Here is a 10,829-nt window from a genome sequence, read left to right as displayed (position 1 = left end):
AAAAAAAAAAAAAAGTAATAATAAGGCAATAGTAATTAATAGACCTTTGTCAAGCATCAAATGCCAATCTCAGTTATATTTTACCATAGATGTCTGGCTGAGTTCAAGACAGATTATTTTTTCCCAAATTATATCAGTATATTTACATATCTGTGGAGTATAAGAGCTTGTATTAAATTTCTACCCCGTTCAATGTTTTCTAGTAACAATTAGCTGAGATATGTGTTAGGGGGAATAAAAAAATAAGGCTACCTTCTTCATCTTTATTCTCAACATCTTGATCATGAAGAATTTCTGTAGCAGACAAATTGTGAGGAATTAAAACAATAACAAGCCTTTAAACAATGGAGAAGGACTTAGAAATTAAAAAGTCAGTCAAAGAAAATGTTTAGCTTGAGTTAAAGGCCATGACTTGATAATCAGTAAGTACAGGATAATTAAGCAGGATTCAGACAGAATTAGGATGTAAAATGAAGATATGGATTTTCTTTCATAGTTATTAAATTTTTTGGCTTACATGCAAAAATGCTCTATTGCTTTGCCACATGATGAGTTCTCCCAGAACAAAGAACTGACACAGTAACTAAAAGATAATCAGAGTAATCTTGAAATGGTATTCCTGAAGGAGTGAAGATTCAAGAGTTATAGAACATTAAAACACTGCATTGTCTTAGGACACGGCTTTCTGTTGAGAAATAAAACAAAATAAAACAAAATCCAGAACAAATACAAGTAAGGCAGAGATAAATTGGGCAAAATTTCCAGCTCTCATGGGAATGAGAGCAAGGCTTGAGAACATAATCCTTTTTCTTTTTAAATAATACATTTAAATACTCTTAAATTAGTGGGAAATATTTCTAGCACAACAACTATTAGCTTTGTGGTATATTTACTTTTAATCTCTCTTTCCAATCTCTGTTGGCTTTTTACATGTTTGTAACTGTATTACAGATTTCCTTTGCTTCCCATTACATTTTAATATCATAACATTTTTCTCCTTGGCATCAGGATTTTATCTTTTTTTTGTAGAAAACAATATGCTTTATGTTAGACATTTAAGTGGTTTTCAATTTTATCAGTTTAAAATAGGTTAAAATAAATATTTTCGTGAGCATCTGACTTTTTACCATAGTTTAGATTATTTCTTTACGATAGATATACAATAAGTAGAATTACTATACCTAAAGATATATATTTTTTGATTCTTACAATATATAAGGCCAAATTAATTTCTTAAAGGATTATCTGAAATTATAATGCAAAGGAATACTAATTTCCCTCTGCTACTACTTAATTGAATGCTGCACTGTTTTTTTTTTTTTTTGGTAGATGAAAATTAGTACTTTCAATTTATTTTTTTGATTACTAGCACAGTAAAGTATTATTAGTAAATTTGTTTACAGATCCTATTTGGAACCATTTTTTCACTAGAAACTAAAATCATTAGTGATGTATCAATTTATGATTAAAAGACCAATAGAATTTTACCAAATATCAGGCAAGAGTGAAGAGAATCCCATTATAGATTAACTTTGCTGCTGTCTTGTTTAATTAATTAGGTGAATAAATATATGTTCAATTTAATATGTCTGTTGACATGTTTCAGTGTTATTTTCTTTGTGGTATAAATTATAGAAATAAAAATCTAAAATAAAGCTTATGTTGCTTTTTTGGGTTCATAATGAACACCATCAAATTTAAGCTAAGTGAGAAATGATCATGTATTCTAGAAGGCAAACAAAGAAAGGGGATTTTATATATTTCTAAGTTAATGATGAAGCATTCCAGATATGGCAATAATAATAAAATATAATTTCTGTCCCAGTGCTTCTACAAATCATAAATAAAGCTACAAAATATAATTAACTTTTTTATACTAATTTTTATAAGAACAAAGTTAAATAGATAAAATTTGGAGGCCTCAGTGTGACCCAGCCATTCTACATCTAGCTGCCAACTCGCATACAAGGAGGCATAGTAGATATATGTTCATGAAGCGTTCTTGTAATAGCAAAAGTGGGTAAAAGCCAACCCTCCAGCAAAATGAAATGCATATACAACTCTGATGTATATACAATGGGCTACTTAACAGAAGTTAAAATGAATAAAATAGATCTATATGTATCCACATGGATATACTTTACATAGTGTTGTGAGAAAAAAAACAAAACGAAATCAGAATGCCTACCAAAAAAACTATATTTACTTAAAATTTACAATCTTGAATTATATTTCTTAGGCAGACATGCCTGTGCATGTGCATATATGTGCATATGTGTAGTAAAATGCAAAAATATACATTGAAATGATACATACGGCAATTTTGGCATAGTGTGTAGTGTTTGGGAAGAGAGAGGTAGGAAAAAAAAGAGACAGAATGCAATGAAGATGGAGTTGCAGCCTCTGAAAGTTCTCCCTCCCTTCTTCACATCTTCCATTCCTTGTTTCATCCCTTCTCCCTCCATTCCTTCCTCCCTCTCTCCTTTCCTTCCTTTTTCTTCTCCCTACCCCTTCCCTCCCTTCCCTTTCTTATTTCTATCATTTTGTCATTTTCTTTGAAGAAAGATGAAGCAAAAAGGGCAACATATTAACATATTTTTCACTTTTTAAAAAATTAATTAATTAATTTTAATTAGTTTCAAATATACAATACATTGGTCAGACATCTATATAGTTCATAAAACGATTCCCCAATTGCTCTCTCCGTCTCCTGGCCCTCCGCCTAGCCAACATATTAATGCTAACTGCATTCCCTCTGCCATGCTCCCCATCCCTGGGACTATCCATCAACTACTAATTTGTACTTCTTTAACCCTTTACTCCATTCTCCCAGCCCTCCAACTCCCCCACTCCTCTGTCTATCACCAAATTGTCCATTATATTTGTGTCTTTTTTTTTTTATTAGTTTGTTCTTTTTGTTCCGAAGATTCTACATATGAGTGAAATCATATGGTATTTGTCTTTCTCTGTCTGACTTAAATACCTTCTAGGTCCATCAAAGCAATATCTTTTTCCATCCCTTTCCTTTTAGGGTCTTGTTTTCTTATCCGTTCAGCTACTCTATCTTTTGGTTGGAGCACTTAATTCTTTTTCATTTGAGGTAATTATTGATAGTAGTTGTTACAAAGTTCCTCCTGCCAAGTCTCTCTATTACAAAGCAGCCTGTACTTTCATAGCACTTATCTCTGATATTAGTTTATTTTTTGAGTACAGTGTGGTTTAGATCAGCGGTTAGCAAATCTCTTCTGTAAAAGGCCAGACAGTAAATATTTTAGGCTTTGTGGGCCATACAGTATTTTTAGCAACTAAATTACTCAACTCTGCCATTGTAGCAGTTAAATAGCTATACCTAAATGAATTAGCGTGGCTAGGTTCCAATAAATCTTTATTTATGGACATGAATTTGAATTTCATATAATTTTCACATATCATAAAATACTCTTATTAGTCTCCGGCCATGCCACCCTGAACAAGCCTGATCCCATCTGATCTCAAAAGCTCAGAAGGGTCTGGCCTGGTTAGTACTTGGATGGAAGACCACCTAGGAACACCAGGTGCTGTAGGCGTAAAAAATAAAAAATAAGGGATTGTAAACAGACAAGGTCCTTGCAATCTGTGAGGTCAACCAAGTGTTGCCTTGCTTAAAAATAAATAAATAAAAAATAAAACCCTCAAAAAAATAATTATGATGTGTCTCGGTGTGGGCCTATTTAGATTCCTGGTTTTTGAAATTCTCTGAGATTCCTGGGGTTGTATGAGTATTTCCTTCACCAGGCTAGAGAACTTTTCCATCATTATTTCTTCTAATAGCTCTTCGACATCTTGTTTTCCTTCTGGTACACTGGTGTAATGGATATTTTTGCCTTCAATAGTGGCTCATAGCTCCTTAAATTATTATTATTGTCTTTGCTTCTTTTTTCTTGCCATTCTGATTGAGTGTCCTTGGCTTCCCCATCCTCTATATCTGTGGTTCGATCCTCTTCTTTATTCACTTTGTTTATTCCTTTGTTTATTCCATTTAATATACTTCTCATCTCAGAAAATGTGTTCTCCATTTCAGACTGGTTCCCTTTTATAATTTCCTTTTCCATTTTTATGTTTTTTATCTCTTTGTTGAAGTTCTCACTGAATTTATCTACACTTTTCATAAGTTCATTAAGCATCTTTGGAACCAGTGTTTTGAACTCTGCATCTTTTAGATTGCTTGACTCCATTATTTCTGAATCTCTGTTCTGTTCTCTCATATGGTTTTTACTTCTTTGTCTTCCCATTTTGGCTGCCTTTCTGTGTCTGTTTCTGTGTACTAAGCAAAGCTCCTAAGTCTCCTGGTCTTATTAGTGTGCATTTGTGTAGTAGATGTCCCGTGGCAGTCCTGAGAGGGGTTCAACTGCAGGGCCAAATTTAGCCCAAGCCTCTGCCCTCCAGGGCCACTTGTTAAGATTCAGCAAACAATCCACAGATGCTGTGCTTATAGTTGCCTCAAGAGGCCACACCAGAAACCGAGGCCAGCTGCCTCCAGTGTGAGTCTAGGTGCTGCTCAGCAAGGAGCACCTGACTTGCTGAGGATACACTTGGATTTGGCTTGGATGGGGCCGTGAGTTGGGGGAGGTGGGGTTTCAGGGAATCCTCTAGGCAGAGTGACCTCTGTTATCCAGTTCGATGACATCAAGGCTATGGCGGAGCTGTGTCTGGAGCACTGGGAGTGGGGAGGGCTCAACAGGGAACAATGGATGCCACCAGCACTCTGTACAGAATGAGTCTTGCCTCAATCCTCACTCTGACAACTCAGAGTCTCCCTGTAAGTCCCTGGTGTCCCCTGCATGCAGCTGAACCAGCACTGGTGCTCTGAGTGAGCCAATCCATCATTGCAAATGTCTGCTCGTGGCACAGCACCTTTAAGAGGCATCTGCAATTGCTGTTTCCGCAGCCTCAGTCCCACTCTGCTGTTCGGGATCAGGCAGTCTCATGTCCTCTCCCTGTCCTACCTTCTGCCATTGCAGGGTGACTCCTTAGACTTCTCCTTAGTTGTATGGCTTGTTCATCTAGATCCCAGGCAATTTTTTCTTGCTGTTTGCTCCTTGTTTCCATCACAACCTTGATTTGGTTGCCAGAGGGATGAACAGAGCCTCTATCATCTACGTCATTTTTACCCCTTAACATATTTTAAATCACTCCATTACTCTCCAATTTGATATCCTTGGATATCCTTTGATATCCTTGGAATTATCCTTAGATAATTCCCCAAATTGGGGGTCCCCAACCCCAGGCTGCAGACCGATACTAGTCTGTGACCTATTAAGAACCAGGCTGCACAGTAGGAAGTAAGAGGCAGGCCAGTGAGGGAAGCTTCATCTGTATTTGCATCGGCTCCCCAGCACTAGCATCACTGCCTCAGCTCTACCTCAGATTATCAGGCATTAGATTCTCATAGGAGCACTGATCCCTGGTACCAAAAATGTTGGGGACCGCTACCCTAAATAATCCACTTACACACTTATTTTAAGTACTGTTTTGAATTAGTTGTAACCACCTTCCTGTTCCCTATCCCAGAATTACCATAAAAAGTAAAGAAATACAGTGTTTCTCTCCCTCTCAAGTTGACTACCTAATTGACCTTTATTAGGAAACAATGATTATAATCTTGTGAAAAGAGTCCCATCAGTCAAGAAATCCATCAACTTATATAGATCTTCTTGTTTGAAACTGATATACATTTCCTTACATTTCTCATCACAATTTGCAATTATGCATTTATTTAATTACTTATTTCTTATGTGTCTGCTTGAATACATGGTAAGTGCTACAAGGGAAATGATCTCACAGTGATTCATATACCAGAGAGTCCTGCCTGGTGTCTGGCACAGAATTTATCAATTAATGGAGTTAATATGTAACTTTAAGGAAACACTGAAATCATTACTTCTCTAAAAAAAAAAAAATAAAATAACCAGAAAAAGACTAGTGTGTTGTCTTTATTAAAAAAAAAAAAATATGCCAATGTTGCCTGGAATACAAATTTTGGATAAAAATCCATTTCTCTCATTCTGATTTGATTTCTTATTAAAAATCATCTTGAGTACATTTGCTAAATAAATAGCCATAGGGTATTGTTGGTTGGATAATTTCTAGGACCATGAAGCTGCTCAAAGCATACTTAAATTAAGCCAAATATCATGGACCTCTCATTTGTTATAACATTTAGATGCTCTGTAGCTTAAGAGAGAAGTGGCCATAACATTTGTATTTGCATTAAATAGTCCAAATATAAACATAGGTTCAGGTATTCTTTATTTTCCTGCTATTGAGAGTTCAGATAGATTAAGGCCTCAAGGTACACAAAGCTGGTTTCCATTCTGGGAGCAAAATACCAATTGTTCTTGCCAAGAGGATGAATGAAAGTGGTCTTCAGTGGTTAGTCTGTGTCAGACTTCCTTCTTATGCTGGGTGAGCCAGCACCTGGACTTTTCTATGTGAAAAGCATGAATTTATATGGTATAAAAGAATTTTTGTTTTTAATCATTAAAACATCAAATTTACATCAGCATCATTAGAATTCTAACTTCATAAGCAGATAATAATAATAATTCATGTTGTCTGGCTGATTTTTCAATTTAAAAAGTGAAGAAAAATGAAGGGATATTTAAATAATCTAGGAACTGAAACAAATGAAGATAAAAAAGGAGCAAAAATATCTTGTAATAAGAAGTAACATGATGTTCTTCTCACATTTGTAAAATATATGTATATAAATAGTGTACCTTCAGCATTTAAGGATAATTTTAACTATCATCGTTATCCTCCATTGAATATTAATAATGCACACTTATCTATGTTTACATCCATTTGTATGCAAACACATAATTTATAGTTATAGGTTGTGGTTAGTTTCTTTAAAGACAAGAGATTTTTTTAAGATAGTCCTTTCTTTTTAAACAAAGTTTTAGTCGCTAGAAATTCAAAGTAAATAAATGTACATTTCTTTCCATCTTCTCTTTCATACCACCACTCCTTAAACTAAAAAAATAACAAAACAAGACATTCCTTAATATGCTTTATTCAGAAATAATATGTATGAGTTCATATATGGATTGCTGAAGTTAAATATATTCTCCTTAACAAGGAAAATTATATATATATACATATATATATATATGTATATATATATATACACACATAGCTTTGCCTATGTTACGGTAAACATAAAGTGATTTCTCTGGTTATTATCTTTGAGAATAATGAAATTCGTAGTGACTATTTTCAGGTTTATGGAAACCTGAATATTCCAATTAGCTTTGATAATTAATTACTCTGAATAAAAGACGGTTTTAGTATCTTGACCATTTAAATGAATAAATGATGCAGTCTTATTATCTAAGAAACTGCTTAAGTTAGAACTATATTTTAATGGAAACCATTATCCTACTAAGTAAATGCAAAATGCTATATTTAGTAAATATTTTTCTTAAATTCTAATCATTTATTAAGAAAATATTGTGTAATAAATATATAAAACCTATTTTTTAACATTCCATATACATAATAATTTGAATTTAAAAACATGATGCCTCATAGTAAAAGATATCTGAATTTTGAATATATAAAAATATTTGAATGCATTTTACCAATTTAATATTTATGAATCTCGTACTAATTAATTATCAATAATCTTATATCAAATGGTATATTTAAAAACATTCAAAACTTATAATATCACTTATATAAATAGAAGGTATTACTGATAGAAATGTAAAGATCTCCCTCTTAAAAATCAGTTCTTAAAATTTCACATTCAAATATTCTATGAAGAAATTGTTTTATATAATAGAGAAATTTACATGCTACATTTAATACTGCAAATAGAAAAATGAGAGTGGAAGGACAGCACTGGGTACTTTGCACATATTATCTTCCCAAATCGTCAGCATCCCTTCATGCTGGGAATTGTTGAGTCAGAAGAGAATTCTGTTATATCAGAGGAGGAAAACATATTATGACCATAGTTTTGTGTTTCTATATTTACTCTTGAGTTATGGCAAAGTGTAGATTTGAATTTATAAGCATTCTTTTTTTTCTAATTCAGAAAGGACTTTATCTCTCATTTTGCAGGAAAACTTGCGAAATAATTTGAAACGAACCTCAAAATTTACAAGTTGTTTTATTTAGTCAGAGTTATCTCACCTTTCATTGTCTATTTGCTCTTTTGCAATAGTAACATAAATGATTCTTATCCATAGAATTGCAATGATAATTAATTATCGTTTGGTGGATATTGGCCAATTTTGTCAGTTTGCATCTGTGAACTTTTTTCGGTGTGCTATGTCTTTTTAGTACATCCATCCTTGGATTTGGAGTTGCAAAAGAGCAATTAGACAATGAAAGGTGAGATAATTCTGACAAGATAAAACAACATGTAAATCCATCCTTGGATTTCCCTTGGAACTGGCTGAGACATCTTACTAGTTCTCTCATTAATGAGTTAATTGAAATCTTTGACATATGTTTGTTTTATATTTTTGTGTGATTTTATCCTTTTAAAATGATTGCCCTTTTACCGTTTTGGAGACAGTCGATCAAGATGATCAATGGATTTACCTAACAGAGCCAGGTGAAATGTATTGCCAGAGAGGTGTACCTTACAGGCAACTTAAACTCAGGCATGTCTTTTCTTTGTTCCCAGAGGTGAAATATGTATTTATTGATTCACTTTAAAGTGAAATCTAAGACTAAAACTTTTCTGACTGTTCTTCTCCCCAACGTCTTCTATTGATTTTTCGTTTTTTTGTTTGTTTGTTTGTCTGTTTCTGATTTGCTTACAGCCAAGAAGTTACTTCCCATTAGTGACAGCAGTGATTGAGAATTTGGTTAAATGGTCTGACCATTTAATGATTTCTGTGAGTAGGTTAATGGATTATAGAGTTAGATATGCACACTCTGTTGGATAAGAGACAACAGAGTCTGATTTGTTAGTCTTTTTGTTTGTTTTATCTATTTGTTCATTTTGAGCTCAAGTCAATTAAGAATCTCATACCTAGTGGAATTTAAAGCAGCTATTTGATATTTGTAACATGAGTTTTCTGGTTTCTATATTTATCCTTGACCTGTGGCAAAGGTGTAGATCTGAATTTATAAGCACTCTAAATGTCTTTGAAGCTAAAATTCAAAAAGAGAGTTTGGAGAAACATGGTGGAGTGAGAGACGTCCCCAGATCTCTCCCCTTAAAACAATAATAAGCTGAACATCTAAAACTCAACAAAAAACACCCAAACTGCACATCAGCACATCTGAATGTAGGATTTGTGCATGAGAGCTACCACAGGTCAGAACCCCGGGTGTTGGGCAGTGGACTAGGAGAAATAAAGAAGCTGCCTCTCACAGCCATTGGAACTCCCTATAGGAGGAGGGGGAGGGGAGTAAATGCGACCAGTTTCCTGAACAGCCCGGCCTGGGTGCGCTGTGAACTCCACATGGCTGGCGGCAGCGCCTAGTCATCAGGGCAGAAAGTGGAGAAGCGGGACAGCAGAGAAACAACAGTTGATTTTTACCGGCCCCAGTTGCAAAACTGAGGCTGAGCTGTAGCCCCTAACTCTCAACCCACAGGGGTCCTCCGCCCATACGCCATGAGATCAATCACTGCAGAGCCTGGGGGAATCTGAGCAAATGCTACTGAAACTGTTGCTAACACTGACAGGGACTAAGACTGAAAGTAGCGAGCATGATTAAACATCTACAAGAAAAAAAAAAGAGGCATTATTAATGCTTTGTATAAAGAAGGGATCCAAGAGGCTTAGATGCCACCTACTGGAAACCAAAAGAAAAGCACCTTCTTTGCAACAGGCTAAAGAGAGACCTTTACATAATAAATCTTCTTTCTGGAATGAAAGTAGAATACACTTCCACTAATTCCCAGGTAGAGAAATAGTCCATTAAACACCATGAACAACCAAGGTGGCAAGGCATCTCTGAAAGAGAAAAATCTCCAGAAAATAAGCTTACAGATATAGAAATATGCAACTTAAATGACAGAGAATTCAGGATGGTACTTCTGAAAAACTCAGTGAGTTCTGAAATGAGTCTTATCAACAAGTTCAGGAATTAAAAAAAAAAAAAAAAGACAACTAGATGAGCAGAATGAGTTCTTTAGCAAGGAGACTGAAACCCTCCAAAATAACATAATAGATCTTCTGGCAATAAAAAACACACTGCAAGAGTTGAAAAATGAAATAGCAAGCGTGGGAAATAGAGTCAACCAAATGGAGGAAAAGATCCGTGATATCAAAGACAGAAATCTAGAAATGCATGAGAAGGAAGAAGAGAAATACAAGAATGTAAAATAATGAAAGAGAAATGCAAGAACTAGCTGACAATATCAGGAGAGGAAACATAAGAATAATGGACATTTATCAAAGGCGAGGATAAGAAGCAGGGACTAGAAATCATTTTCACAAATAGTTGACGAGAATTTCTCAAATCGAAGGAATGAGCTGGAGCTTGGAATTCAAGAAGTCAATGGAACACCCAATTATCTTGGCCCCAAAAGGCCTTCGCCAAGACACATTGTATTAAAATTATCAAAAATCCATGACAAAGACAGAATTCTGAGGGCAGCCAGGGAGAAGAAAACGGTAACATATAAAGGAAAAACCATTAGATTATCCTTGGACTTCTCAGCACAAACCTTACAAGCCAGAAAGGAATGGAATCAAATATTTAAACTATTAAGTGAAAGGAACTATCAGCCTAGAATAATGTATCCAGCTAAGCTCTCCTTTAGATATGAAGGAGAAATTAAGACCTGTCCAGACATACAAAAATTGAGCGAGTTCTCCATT

General features: G+C 34.7%; 1 protein-coding gene and 1 pseudogene across 3 annotated transcripts in view; one reads left to right on the top strand and one right to left on the bottom strand.

Annotated features, from left to right (window-relative positions):
• GABRB1 (gamma-aminobutyric acid type A receptor beta1 subunit) overlaps positions 1-10,829 on the bottom strand; it is a 375,428-nt gene that overhangs the window by 104,713 nt on the left and 259,886 nt on the right. The window lies entirely within an intron of this gene.
• LOC112471551 lies at positions 3,448-3,566 on the top strand (annotated as a pseudogene).

Source organism: Pteropus alecto, unplaced genomic scaffold, assembly GCF_000325575.1.
Source record: "Pteropus alecto unplaced genomic scaffold, ASM32557v1 scaffold57, whole genome shotgun sequence".
Taxonomy (NCBI): Eukaryota; Metazoa; Chordata; class Mammalia; order Chiroptera; family Pteropodidae; genus Pteropus; species Pteropus alecto.
Note: the sequence above shows the minus strand (reverse complement) of the source record. Positions and strands in the feature narration are given on the sequence as shown.